Source organism: Pholcus phalangioides, unplaced genomic scaffold (assembly GCF_987345545.1).
Source record: "Pholcus phalangioides strain wild (caught in Gottingen) unplaced genomic scaffold, Ppha-v1.0 ptg000019l_1, whole genome shotgun sequence".
Classification (NCBI taxonomy): domain Eukaryota; kingdom Metazoa; phylum Arthropoda; class Arachnida; order Araneae; family Pholcidae; genus Pholcus; species Pholcus phalangioides.
In genome coordinates this window covers 2,343,880-2,358,845 of record NW_028301612.1, presented here as the reverse complement: position 1 = coordinate 2,358,845, position 14,966 = coordinate 2,343,880, and the positions used below count along the sequence as shown (strand labels likewise).

Sequence of the window (14,966 nt, the reverse complement as noted above, 5' to 3'; positions counted from 1 at the left end):
TCACCTCATGTTATCGAAAAATTATGACGGCTTAAGCGAAGTGACGACTTAACCGAAGTGTCGTCAGTTTCAATGTGCAATACTGTGAAAATCGTATAAATTTAAAGTAATGTAGCTTTTATTAAAATATGAATTAAAATTACAATATCAATAAAATTTATGGATTGCAAAAGAAAAAATAGAAATGTTTACCTTTTTTGAGCTTTTATTACTTAAATTATTATAGTAAAATAAACTGGTACACTTTGATTTGTGCTAGTAATTCTTAATTTAGACTAATCCCACTTTTCGCTTGTGGGGGCCTTGGGTAGGGAAAAGCACACGTTAGAAGACTTCAACTTGGGAAAAAATGCCTGGTTTTTAACCAAAATAGTTTGTTTAAATTTGAAGAGCTAAATTAGTGGTGTCCACGCAGAAATCAGGTCTAGCTCGAACAGTCTCCTAACATGTGAAAAATTTTAGTCGGCAAACGGGCTTCCCCAGCTAACTTTCGTTACTTGAAATGTTTCCTTTTGATACATAAGGCTTTTATATTGACTTTTAAGCATATGGTAATGCTGTTAACAAGCTATTTTTGTCAAAGGAATCCTAAAATTAATCTTTCCACTCTCAAACTTTTTCATAGTGACGAGTTAAGTGAGATTTGCGACGAGTAAATGAGGGTATATTAACATTGTCGTCTATGAAAGCTAGACGGGCCTGAAGAAAAATGACGACTTAACCGGAGTGACGACTTAACGAGGTTTTATTGTATTTCTGTTCCCCCAGGTAAGTTTACTTTATAACGAAATTTCGTTACTGTGAAGTGATTTCTCTGGTTTCTTGGAGTTCGTTATAACAGGAATGGACCATTATATTCTTTTTTCGAGGATTCTTCAATGTCCAGTCTGTCAGCTCTTTTCCCTAATGCACATCAAATTATGAAGATCCGTAAGTTTTTTAACATAACACTCGGCCAAGAGCATTTTCAAAAGCACAGTGCAAAATACGTAAGTTACAAGGTCCAATGTAAATAAGTTAAGGTGAAAACTGGTTGGTTTTACTGCGCTGTCCATTCTTTTTTAATGGGATTTGCTTACATTTTTACTGTTCAATGCCGGCGTCATCATTTTTGACAAATGAAGCATCTTAATTTCTAGCTCTTTGCAGAGCTTTGTAAAAATTGTGCTTATGCCTCGGCCATGATTATAGGAGTGACATTTTTTATCCAAGATTTGTATGTTTTCACTCTCGAATTTTTACTCATAAAAATAATGAGGGAAAAGCGTGAGTGGATGCATAAGCACAAGTGAATGTAGTACTTTTCAGTGTTGAAATGCTATTCAATATTTAATTCATATCAACACACCTCTTTTCTTGCACTTCCAAAAAGTTCCACCTATTTCTAGAGAAGCTGGTTTATGAAAAAGACATTAGGTTCCTTCTTTTTTTTATTAAAGACCTCTTCACTCTTTATCAACATTTTTTCAATTGACACTTTATTCGAATTGCCCTGCACAAGCTTGGATTCCTTGCTTATCTTTCAACAAATGGTTCTTTCCAGGGCCGTAACTACAGGCAACAGGTGGGTCTGGTGCCCTGTTTGCTGAGCCAGAGGGGGTTAATTCATTCTTCCATCAACATTAAAAAATGTGTGTACGTCCCGGCTGACCAATCATTTAGTTACGGCCCTGTCTCTCAGTCAACACCATATTAGAAAAATCTAGTAAGGTGGTGTTTCAGCTCCTGAATGTTGTGACTGCCCATTTCTCTATGCCTATATGTTATCTATACCAGGATCTTCCAACGTAAAGTGTCTTGCTCTTGCACAATATAAATTCACTGTAGAGGAGGTCCCACAGCTCGCGGCACCTATTCCGCGCAGCAGCTCCAAAACATAATTTCCAAAACATTAATTTTGCTAAATACAGAAATGACTTCACAAGCAGATAGCAAAAATAAACCTTCAAAATCATTGAAAGATTTAGTTGTGGATAAGATAGAGATACGGAACATAGGAGTATTAGTACTCAACACAAAGTTTAAAACGAAAGATCACACCATTGACTCCCACTAGAAGCTACTTAATTCATCTCAACACACCTCTTTTCTTGCACTTCCAAAAAGTTCCACCTATCTCTAGAGAAGCTGGTTTGTGAAAAAGACATTAGGTTCCTTCTTTTTATTAAGGACCTCTTCACTCTTTATCAACATTTTTTCAATTGACACTTTATTCGAATTGCCCTGCACAAGTTTGGATTCCTTGCTTATCTTTCAATAAATGGTTCTTTCCAGGGCCGTAACTACGGGCAACAGGTGGGTCTGGTGCCCCGTACGCTGGACCAGAGGGGCAGAGATGCCATTGACGCGCAATAACGCGTCAAATAAACGGAATTTCGGAAAAGGACGCATAGAAATTCACGCGTCTCCGGGACGCGTTCTTTCCTAGTTCTAAGAAGAAAAGTATAGAGAGAAAAACTTCCCCAACTTTTTTTCTTCCTTTTATCATGTATCATGATCGCGCGACCTTGAAATAGTGGTTTTACTACTTTGTACACTGTATTATATTGATATACACGCGGGTTGCTGAAGAATTAGATGAGGGATATCTCTCTAGTTGCTTACCTGAACGAAGGGCTTTGCAATTGTCAAATTTTGAAGTTTTTATTCCCCCGGTGGATTTTCTCCTTCCGGTCACATACCGGAAATTACGGTACTTTTGCGGCTATCTGCTGGCATTCAAAGACAGCGTCTACACCACAGAGTAATAATACTATAGAGTGCGCGCGAGGGGTTACAATGTGAAGCAAAGATCTGGAGTCACGTGACTCCAGTCGAAAGGCTGGTCAGGGAATCTCGCTGGCAATGCTTTCCTTATGGCTACTCGTATGGCGATCTACACGCGCTGCCTTATTTTTGATTAGAATGGCCAACACTTGCGCAGCTTTCGGATGTTCTGAGCGGTTTAGGAAAGGGGGACCTTTCACAAGGGAATACTTTTTTGCTTATTCCCCTTCTTATAAATTAAAAATTGGAATATTAAATTGACGATTCAATGGATTTCTGACGTAATCTCAGTTTTTAACGACTCCATTTTGGATTTAATTCAATTAAAGTTCCAAGTTTTGGTAAAATTCAAATGTCATGAATCATTATTAAATGTTTTAATAGAATTTTTGGCAATAAATGATTGAAATTGTGTTTTATGAAGTTTTAACTGAAATATACGTCTCCGCAAGATTTGGCGAGATTTGGCGAGCTAGTGAGTTCATTCGACTTTTGCTCAACTTGGAAGAAAATATGCTTTTCATTAGGAGAAATTTATGAAAAATATTCTATTTAAATAGAATGTGAGGAAAACTCCCCCCTTCCCCCCCTAGACAATTGCAGTTTTGCATAAAAGTGCATAACAACCTCTAAAAATAATAGTATTTTTACCCCTCTTCACACCTGAGATAAAACTATTACAGAAAAGAAATTTTTTTATTCATTAATTTATGTTTGTTGTATGTGAAATTGCCGCTTCAAACAAGAAAATTAATTATTCAATTGATTTTTTGAGTCAATATCTGTACTAAGACCTGAAGTCAAATATTGTGTACCTCAGATGTTATCTTGAAAAAGAATCATTCTAAAAACGATTTAATACCTTAAATTAAGATTAACATATGCATACTTTTGGAGCGAAGAGATTACATGTGTCATATATATATATATATATATATGTGTGACATGTGTAAATATTATATTATATATATGAAATATTATATCCTAAAATATTATATATATATATATATATACACACTTTAAATTATTACATATATACTCTACATGGAATTTTAATTCTTATAATTTAGAGAAATTGATGATGAGATTCTGTAATTTTCTTGAGTAAAATCTATTTTAATCCTGAAATATTATGTAAGTGTTTACAGTTTTGTGTGATGAGGTTATAAAAGGTTTTTCAGGAATGTTAGAAATGAAACTTTTTCTTATTGTTTGAATATTATTTCATGACTGAATATGGTATGAGTGTGAATGTGTTACATTACATAACATAATATGATGCATTATAATTAATTATACATTAATTATGAGTATATAGAGTAATTGTAATGTTCTGGAAAGATATATTTTTGTTTTAATAACCCCTAGTATAAATAAATTTTCGAAATTAAAAGCGACAAAGTGAATGAAGAGAATATTTAAAAATATAAATGAATTAGGCTTTACAACATATACGTTGTTCCGTTTTCCAATATTTGTTTATTTTATAGACTTTATTTTTTCAAATCTGATACTCCCTAAATATTTCACATAAAAATGAGTGAAATTCATTGAAAAAATGAAGGAAAGTTTTCATCAACTTGATCGAATTGAGTCAAATTTCGTTACAGCAACATCCTAGCTTCTGCGAAAACGCGCCAAATGTAATAGCGCAGAACCTGTTCTTTCCCCGACAATACTGCTCATCTTTTCTTCACGTTCGACAAGTTTTATGAATAGCGTGCGCGGTCTATTTATATCTTAAGTCTATGGTCTACACAGTGCAAATTCGCCTTGTTCCTACAATATTGCGAATGCGCATTTTTTTTTTTAATCGTAAAGGATTGGACCGCCCGTTCAAATTGTAAAACTTTCTCGAGATCGTGGAAAAAAAACCGAATCTGTACATGCTCGACCTTGAATATCCACAGTTTTGTCATCTAGCTGTCATGTGGTAGTCACCGTTTCGCATCGCGAAAATCACGGGTGTGTACGCAGAATCAGCTTTTGGAGGGGCACAAATATCTAATTCTTCACAGAAAGTTTCGGTCACTAACACTCGAAAACAATTGTAAATTAACAGATAGTATAAAATAAATTATTTTATTCCAATATACAGGGTGATTATAAAAAAACTATCCCGACATATGGGCCCCTAACTGTCATACCATTCACAGAAACTGAATGAAATTTTGGCATAAGGTATTTTGAGGTATGCGCTCAAGAATGATATGGAAAACAACAGTGTCACTCTAACAGTTACGGTTACAGTGAGAAAATTTCGAAAATATCAAATGGCAACACCAAGTTTTTTGTATTGGAATGTGATCTCCATTGTGAAAAACCCTAAATACCGTTCGAACGGCAACTGTAGCATGGTTCTCCACTGTATTAACATTATTTTACCCCTCACAAACAACAACTGTTAAAATTTCAATGTCGGAACTTGATCATTTTACTAGTATCATATCATATATGGCTTTTTTCATATGGCTTATTAATAAAAATCCGGTAGCTAATTTTAATCGAAGAATTATAACAGTTTTATTTGATCGGTGGCGGAAGGGGTTCTAGCTCATTGACGTCTTTCTCATGTGTAAATACAGTGTGATTCTAAATTCATGGGACGAACTTTTAGGTGTCTTAAAATATAAGACACCTAAAAAAGCATTTTTGATCATAGAATGTGCGGTCGAAGGGGATTTTAGAGAGTGTACAACAGAGGGAACTGCATCAAAAACGAATATCGTATCTTTCAGACGGATCTGCTGCGACATTTGCCATCAACCATTCGATGATGCATATGCATCTTTGGATTGGATTGTAATTTGTTTTTGATTAGTGCAAGGACTATCAAGGTTATGCTTCGCCAAACAATGATCAAGCAGTACAATGGCTTGTGGTAGAATTTGCGTTACCCAAGATGCACCATGAGAAGACCTACCGCATAACAATACCCTGCACCCTGGTCACCAGCATTAGCGTACGCAAGATTGATCTTTAGAGGAGGCACATTGGATTCCGGAAGTACATGGGAGCTCTCCAGGGAGATTTTGAGCTACTAACCTTCAGAAACCATTTTAAATTATCAGAAATGGATAAAGATTATTCTTGGATGGATAAAGTATTTTCTTTCGATATTGTAATTTTTTTACTACAATATTTGAAAATATTTTAAATTTTCGATCGTCATGAGAGGGGAACGCGCCCCCCCCCCCCGTTCTCTCCTGCATACGCTGTTCACAGACGTATGAAATCGGAAGTCACGTCGCCAGACGCCAAAGTGTAATGGATGTGACGGGGATATTATTGCCTCTTAGAGTACAGGGGTTCTTAAACTGTGCAGCGTGGCACCTTGGTGAGCCTCCAACCATTGTCAGGGGCGCCGCGAAGCGCGATAAAGAAAAGTGGCGAGAGTTTGGGAAAACCCCTGCGCGCACCCTTGATGTCGCAAAGGGAAATTTTGCTGGAAGTGGTTACCATCACTGACAGCAGGTCTCTTCGACCACCCCTGCTAAAAATATCTTCATTCAGACCAAAGCCGCTTGTAAGTTAATGACTCTTAATGCAGCTTTGATTCAGACAGAGCGGCGATACATGATCTGGTTAGTGGGAGAGTTCCCGAATTGAGAAAAACCGGGGGGAATCTATAATAGCGTAGTGATTTTTTTCTGTGGTGAATCTGCTTCACTGAACATTCAGAAAAATAACGAAAATAATTTATTCTCCGACTATCCCATCACTTTAAGGGGGTTGGTGCACACAAATTTTCAACAAAACAAATTTTTCCAATTTTTCAATACCACGAAATTTTCTACGTCTAACTGTGTCCAAGTTTTTGTTCCACCTGTACTAAAAATATTTTAATATAAACTGCCGACAAGCATTACACATGCTAATGTTTTCACTAAAATGTGTTTTTCCTCAAAAAACTAGGTTTCTTGTTAGATAAGGAACAACATCACTTTTCGAACACCACTCATATTCAAATGTCTTGCCGGTAGTATTACTTACATACATTAACACGAGAGGATTTTCTATTAAAATTATTTAAAAAATTTTTATGGCACAAAATACGGGTAAATTTTGGCGACTTTTGAAAATGTTGCATGTTGTTTAAGTTAAAATTCAAGGTAAAAATATAAGGGGCCGTTCAAGTATTACGTCATCATCGATGGGGGGGAAGGGGGTTTCCGATTTGCTGACTTTTGATGACCGGGGGGGGGGGTTGGATAATGCTTACGTCATCAACCACTTTTTATGAAAATATGAAATATTTTTAATGGCGTCTTACTCGGTGCGCCAAAAACGAGAAAAACCTTTCGATAGTTTGTGGGCACTTGAAGTAACATCCCCCCTCCCCATTGATAAGTGCCGTACAGAGCCACTTTAGTGATCTCTAAATGTTTCGCGCATTCAATTGATCTGGAAATGTGTCCGGGTCGCTTAAGTGCTCTGGCAATGTGCCACGCATCACTTAAATAATCTGAGAATGTGCCGCGGGTAATTTGAGTGATGTAGAACCGCACTGGGGGCCACGTAAGTGCCCTAAAACTACGTCACATGTCACTCAAGGGATCTCTAAATGTGTCACGGATCGCTTAAATGTTCTGGAACTGTGTCTCGGGTCATTTAAGTGATCTGAAAATATGCCACCGGCCGCTCAAATGTTCTGGAATTGTATCACGGGACACTTCAGCGATCTGTAAATATGCCGTTTAGTTCATTTTTACAAAATTTGGTTTTAAGAGGGCAGGCCGCATCAAGTAACCTCCAGAGCCATATTTGGTCCGCGGGCCAAGGAACTTTATGTGATATACAATTATATGGCTTAGAGGGTGGGTCGCGATGAATTTATTAAAGATAAATTTTGAGTTCATAGACTTCAAATAACATTGGCATTAACAGAAATTGATTATAATAACATATAAAGGAATTTTCTTTTTTTTTTTTTGCATTAAAAAATAAATTTTTGATCGTGAAAACGATCAAACTTTGTACAAGAGAACCCCCCCCCCCCCATGTGTACGTCTCTGATCCCACCAATATGCGTTAGGTTTCAGAGGGGCAGAGCTGATGACGAAATTTTGCGGACAAGGGGGGGGAGGGGGTCAGAAATGGCTAAAAATTTGCTTACGTAATACTTGAACGGCCCCTAACCAACAATTATAAAACCCTAAAAGCTCGCGTTAAAGTATGTAATACCATAGTGATGAGAGAGACAGTTTCAAGACATTTTGAATGAGTTGGTGTGTGTTCGAAAAAGTTTTCTTATCTCTAACAAAGTACTTTCAGTTTTGAGGAAAAGAAAGATTTTAGTGGGAACATTAGCATGTGTGATGCCCGCCAGCAGTTTATATGGAAATACGTATTTTATAAATATTTTTAGTACAGGTAGAACAAAAACTTTAAACAGTTAGAAGCGCAAAATTTCATAGTATTTAAAAATTTAAAAATCAGAAAAATGTGTTTTTTTGGAAAATTTGCGTGCACCGACCCCCTTAAGCGCATGAGAAAAAAAAAGTATTTGTGGGCCCGTCCGGGATTTGAACCCGGGACCTCTCGCACCCAAAGCGAGAATCATGCCCCTAGACCAACGGGCCACGTGACAATTCGAGCTCTATTTATATATTTAAAAATATAAATACTGTTACATGGTATAATTGTCGAAGGTCTGTTCTTTTTTTTCCCCGTCTTTTATGATCTTTAACCGACATTCATAAAAGTCATGCAATGGCATCAACACAAAAATCGTTCTTCATAGAATTTTTTCTTCTCAATTCGAATAACAACGTTTTTTTCCTCCCTTCCCTTTTTACGTGTTTCACGGTTTGATTTGGCGCCATCTATTTTTCGTAGGATCAACCATGTCTGATGCTGAGAAGTTAAGACTCTTGGTATAATTTCTATTTATATTTACAAATTACAACTTCACCTTTGACGCTGCCCCCCCCCCCGTATCCCCGCTTATGGGTGGGTCTGGTCGTGACCTACGTGAGTGACACGTAGGCAAGGCCGTCTTAAGAGCATCATGGGCCCCCGGGCCAATTGATTTTTCTGAGGCCCTACATGGCGAATTCTCGAAGATTTGAACCGGTTCTCATTTTTGTGAGGCCCCTCTTCTCTTGAGGCCCCCGGGCCATGCCCGGGTGGGCCCATGCGTTAAGACGGCAATGCACGTAGGTCACGCAGGTTATTACTTTCGAAGGTCACGGTCTGGTGCCAAAGGCAGTGGACTTGAGAGGACACTGAGTTCATCCTTCAACTGTTCCGTGTAGGGGCGGCTCGAGCTTATCTGCCGCTCTTAATGGCGACTCCAGCATGAGGCTGACAGGACTTCTGTGAAGGGGACCTCCGACCTCGAGATCATGGGGGGCATTCCTCCCCCCCCCCCCTCCCTCCCAGAGTCAAACGTGGAGTCGACTGATCTAATGTATATATGTATAGATGAATTGACATCATCATCATCGTGCCCCCCCCCCAGACTTCCAAGTCAATATCCCCCTATGCTCGAGATAGACCTGATTTATTTTTTTTTTCAGAAGAAAGCAGCACATCATTGCTTACTGAGCAAAATGTGCGTGGCCATACGTCGTCCAGCTTTTAAAGTCGATGATTTTTCTGGAGTTTTTTTTTTCAGAATTACCGTATATACTCGTGTATAAGCCGATCCCCCAAAAATACGTGCATTTCAGAAAAAAAAATGCTTATATTTTCATGCAAAATTAATAGCTTGCGGATATTTACAACAGAAAATGATTCAAACTTTTTAATCCGTTCCTTCTAAGTCTCCAAACTCATCATAATCCATCAGATCATCACAGGGGGTGCGGCATCTTCGTTTTTATCCTCATCGTCATTGTCACTTTCAAAGAGGACATCATCTTCAGTTCCGTCCGTCGCATTGCTGATGCAACACTTTTTGAAGGATCGGATGATAATTTCGGTGGAGATAGAGTTCCACGCCTCCTGTACCCTTTGGCACATTAGACCAATGTCAGGTTTCTTCAAGGCACCACTTTTTGTAGTTTCTTTATCATCGGAACTCATCCATTCGATCCACAAATTCCTCAAATAGTCTTTCAAAGACTTGTTATGCTCACATCTTAAGGCTGTACAATCGACGTTAGCCCACCTGATATCAAAGCCAATGATGTTTTCAATTTCTTTGCCTCGGTTGACATTATCGGTTCTATGGGATTTGAACATATACCATACCGATAATGCCGGTTTCCCGAACTCTCCTACAAAAATGACTACACATTTCGGGGGGGGGGGGGGGGGTCAATATTTTTTCATCAAAAACTGACCCGAGTATAAGCCGACCCCCCTACTTGAAGAACGAATTTTTCCACAAAAAAACTCGGCTTATACACGAGTATATACGGTATTTTACCATTATGCCAGTTAACTTAATCCTTAAAAGAGCACTTATGCGATTTCATGAATCTGTGAACATGCGTAAAATTTTAGCAGCTCAGCTCTAAAAAAATAACACCGACGAGCAATCGACTCTTTCTAGATTAAAAAAAAGAAGTATTGCACTTACATAGCAGTATTTTGTACTTTGCATTAAAATCTTCAATTACATTTCCCCCGTAGTTTGAAAAAATAGGAGGCAGATGGCAGCACTATAAGCAAACATTACACAGAAACAAGCTTCGCATGGTTCACAACACGGACACGCACACTCCAACATGTAACAATTCGTTAGAGGTTCCGCAGAGGAATATGGACAAGGTGCATGTATGGTTTAGGAGTAGTAGTATTTTGTAATGAAACTACAATGAAAGATGCACTTTCTATAAAAAATACCGAAGAATTCTGAGGAAATAAATAGGCATAATGGATTTTTTCACTACGTATTTTCCACGTAGATGGTGATTTTGAAGTTCCCGTACTCTGAGTAGTTTTTCCTCAAAAACTGCTTATCCGAATACAGCCAAATGTTTAGGATATCTTAATGAGACCATGGGAGACAGATTTATGAACAAAAAAAAGTTGAATTTTCGACCACCAGGTGAAAAAGTGGAGCTTTTTTATTGAATTTTAGATTCCGCATGGTCCATATAGCGTATATACCTTGTTTCAATAAGTCCTCTAGAACGGGCGCTACATAGCTCCGAGTAGTGTCTTTGTAGTGTCAGTATACACATTGGTCTGAACAGTGTCAGTATACTAAAACTATTCCGACCCAGTGTTTTGTTATCCGAAAATATAATTTTGAAGGGTAGTTTCACTCCTGTCTAAAATTTCAAGTATTTTTGTAAAAACAAAAGATATTTTTTTTTCAGAGTGAGAAATAACTGAAAAATTACCTGATATTCGAAGGAGTATTTTCACTCTTCAACGAAATTTTGAGGTTTAAAACTGAATTCTGATGCGTTAAGCACGCATCTAGTTGCGTATTGGCAAACACTGCCCAGAACTACGTAGCGCCCGTTCTGGTCGACGTATTCCATTTAAAGTTGGTATATACGCTATATGGTCCGTGGGAAAAAAGAAAATGCAATAAAAAAGCGCCCCTTTTTCACCTGATGGTCGAAAATTGTACCTTTTTCCCCATGAATCTCTCTCTCTCCCATGGTCTCATTGAGATATCCTGAAAATTTGGCTGAATTCGAATAAGTAGTCCTACTCGGAGTAAGGGAACTTTAATTATAACCACCCTGTATGTTAAAATATACACGAGAGCGTAAAATCGGGGTCTTCAACGCATGGCCCGCGTGCCACATTTAGCCCTCGAATCTTTTTGTCGTGGCCTGCCGACCATTTTTTTTTCAGAAAAAATGAAATAAATAATTTAAGAATTAATGAAAGAAATAATTTCGGAATCAATGAAAGAAATAATTCCAGAATAAATTGATGAAAGAATTCAAAATTAAAAAAGAAATAATTCCAGAATTAATGAAAGAAATAATTTTTGAATTTTTCGAGCAAATAATTTCAGAATTAATTAGAAAAAAACCATAAATCGATAAGAGAAATCATTATATAATTTCGGATGGAAGTCATGGTCATTCACATTCAATGAAAAGAAATTGCATGATTATTGAAAGAAGTGGTTTTTCAAGATGAATTGAGAAGGAAAATAATTTTTCAAAATCATCAAAATAAATAATCATCAACATTTCAAATTAAAATTAATTTCAGAACTAATTAATATTTAACCAGCAATTAATCAAAAACTTATTTCGGAAATTAGTGGAAAAAATTATTTCAGAAATAATCAAAATTGATAATTCATAAAAGAAATAATTTCAGAATAAATAGAAGTCTTCAATTATTTTTTGTCCCCGTTCAAATCGGGGGCCCCCATTTGCACCTTCTATTAAGATGCCACTAAATTCTGAGTTAGTGGCCCGCGTGAGAAATTTCAATACTTGGGGCTCTCTCTCTCTCTCTCTCTCTCTTAAAAATAATAACTCTTACAAATCCAATAAAAATGACTTCAACATTCATCACCGAGAGAAAATTGATCCCGATACCGAAAAGATAATTTTATTTTAAGTAACAAATGGAAAATATTTCTCTGCACATAATTTTCTCACGCAATACCGTAATATCGAATATATATTCGTATAAATTCGGTAAAAAAGAAAGCGATAAATATTATTATCTCGATCATAAATTTCCATATCCATCCGTCACAGCCTCTCGCTTTCATTCGAGTGAGGAAACGAGTTTCGACAGATTGAATAGCCCTCATAAAAATAATAAATGAATAATAACAAAAGCGTCATCATCATTGTAATATGTCTTTTCTACTTTTTCGGGGTTATTAAAATATTTCCTCTCCATCCACAATATATTTCCAACCATTCAACGCTTGAACAAATTCCTCTCTTTCGGCTCCATTGCTCTAACGACACTAAAAATAGTAAATCTACTTTCTGTGTTCATGAATTCCCTCTTTCTTTTTGCTTTTATTTTATTTTTTTTCATTAAAAATAGAAGAAAAACGACTTATTCTTGGTATGGCTTGGTATTAGCTTTTTTGGTATACCAACCAGTTATGCTCAACAAACCGAAACCAACCCTCGGTTTTTACTTCGTTACGGAGCCTCAAACACATACATTTACTTTTATTTAAAAAAAAAAAAAAAGAAGCAAAACCGCATCTCTCCTTGTTTCGAACCACAATCTACTTTCAATGCTCTTTTATGTGTTTGACCCAAATTGGAGAAATTTTCTCTCTCTCTGTGTGTGTTTTATAATATCTGTAGAAAATATATTTTATGTGGGAGTAAAAGGTTCTGTTCTAGTTTGTGTTGTAAGAGAAGCTGGTGTTCTTTTTTGTTTTAGAAAATTTTTCGGTTGTTGAGGGACAGGGTGCGTTCGGAAATAGAATTTTCTTTTCCAGGATATGTTTCAGATGGCATCGTTGTTGTCGAAAAATTCAAATTTTTTTTGGTATGATATTCTTTAGAAAAGTTTGAATTACGAAATTTCGATATGTATTTCCGAATTTTTTTTCACACGTTTACCACGCCCTCAGGTGCGGATCCAGGATGATGTGACGGGAGGGGCGAATTGAGTAAGTTCGTTTGATCGTCCCATATGTTACTGGACACAAATTTTTCCATGTTATTCGGTTCTTGTGCGGGGTGGTTGTTCTTATCGCTCCCCCTCCCTATATCCGCACCGAAGCGAAAACAGTCATCTTCAGCTGCGAATGGAGCAGAGATAGGCATCTACAGCTGAGAATGGAGCAGAGCCGGACAACTTCAAATTCGAATGGAGGAGAGGACAGATATCTTCAGCTGCGAATGAAGTAAAACAGACATCTTCAGCTGTGAATGAAGTGAAAGCAGATATCTTCAGCTACGAATGAAGCCGAGGCAGATATCTTCAGCTGTGAATGAAGCCGAGATAGATATCTTCAGGTTCGAATCTAGCGAAGGCAGGCAGATCCAAGGCGATATATTGGGGAAGAGACGTATTGCGTAATGCATCGAATCATTTAAGAACTATGAACCCCCTACGACTTGAATCAAATATCTTTGGTTAGTCAATGAATATATATTGTTCAAGTTCTGGGGCTTCTAAAATTACTGAGACCTGGGCAAATGTCCCACTTGCTCATGTATATAAATAGGGCTATATATATGATGGAAATGGGCTGAACATATTGCAAGAAGACAGGACAACAGATGGACCACAAGTATTCTGGGTTGGTACTCCCGTGGTGTTAAACGTCCGAGAAGCGTCCCCACGCAAAATTGATTGACGAGGTCAGGAAAGTGGAAGGAGTCAGCTGGATGACTAAAGCATCAGACAGAGCAGAATGGAAAAATTTAGAGGAGACCTTCATCCAGCAGTGGATTGAAAATGGTTGTTATTGATGATGATGGTATGAGGGAATAGGGCTAAGTGTGCATGTATGTAAATTTCGTTGACATATACTTGCTTGGGTGCTGCCCTCTGTCTTTTAAAAATTTAACTAGCAATGAATGAGTAATATGTGAGCAATTTAAATTCTGTAAGGTCTGTTACTCGCTGAGCAGGGTTGTAAAAAATTTTTGATGGGGGGGGGGGTGCAACCTGTGAACATTGTAACACATGATTTCGTCGCTTCTGCTACTGCAAAATTGAAGGATTTTATAATGGTGTTTTTGTATCCACTTAAAATTTTCCGCCGCCTAAATTTCACCGCCCTTGCCCCCTCTAGTTCCGGCCTAATCTAAGGTGCATTTTTTTTTTTCACACGGAAGACCGGCAGGAATTTGCTCTTTGAAATTGGGAACCACAGAAAACCGAATTCAGCAGGAAAAAAAACAATTTAATTTCATCATGAGAACCTATGAGCATTGTATCCTCTTTTAATTATTATTATTATCATTATTACTTTCACGCAATAAACTTCCGTGTTTTCAAGAGGAAAGTTTTCTACAGACTCAGTATCTTATAAACATGAAATTTTGAGACAATTTTAGTGACAAACGCGAAGAAAATCTATGAAATCTTTGTCTTCAGAATTTTCTTTTCGTGTTCGTGTAAAAAAAATTATAAATAGAAAACCGGAAATTTTGTCTTTTTTATCTTTCAAGTTACATACAACGTGCCTCTTTGTTTATTTCACTTCCTAAAAATCTAATTCCGTGCAAAATTTTTTTCCTCTTCCGGTCACATATTTTTCCTTGGTGCGTGATTAAGCCTATTCATATTTTTACCTTAATTGCTAGCATTAAGTAATTGACATACACATACAGTATTTTGAA

General features: G+C 37.1%; 1 non-coding gene across 1 annotated transcript; it reads right to left on the bottom strand.

Moving 5' to 3' along the window:
• Nucleotides 1-8,276: 8,276 nt before the first annotated feature.
• TRNAP-UGG (transfer RNA proline (anticodon UGG)) lies at nucleotides 8,277-8,348 on the bottom strand. The gene has a single exon. It is a non-coding gene; the product is annotated as a tRNA-Pro (tRNA).
• Between the last annotated feature and the right edge of the window lie 6,618 nt (nucleotides 8,349-14,966).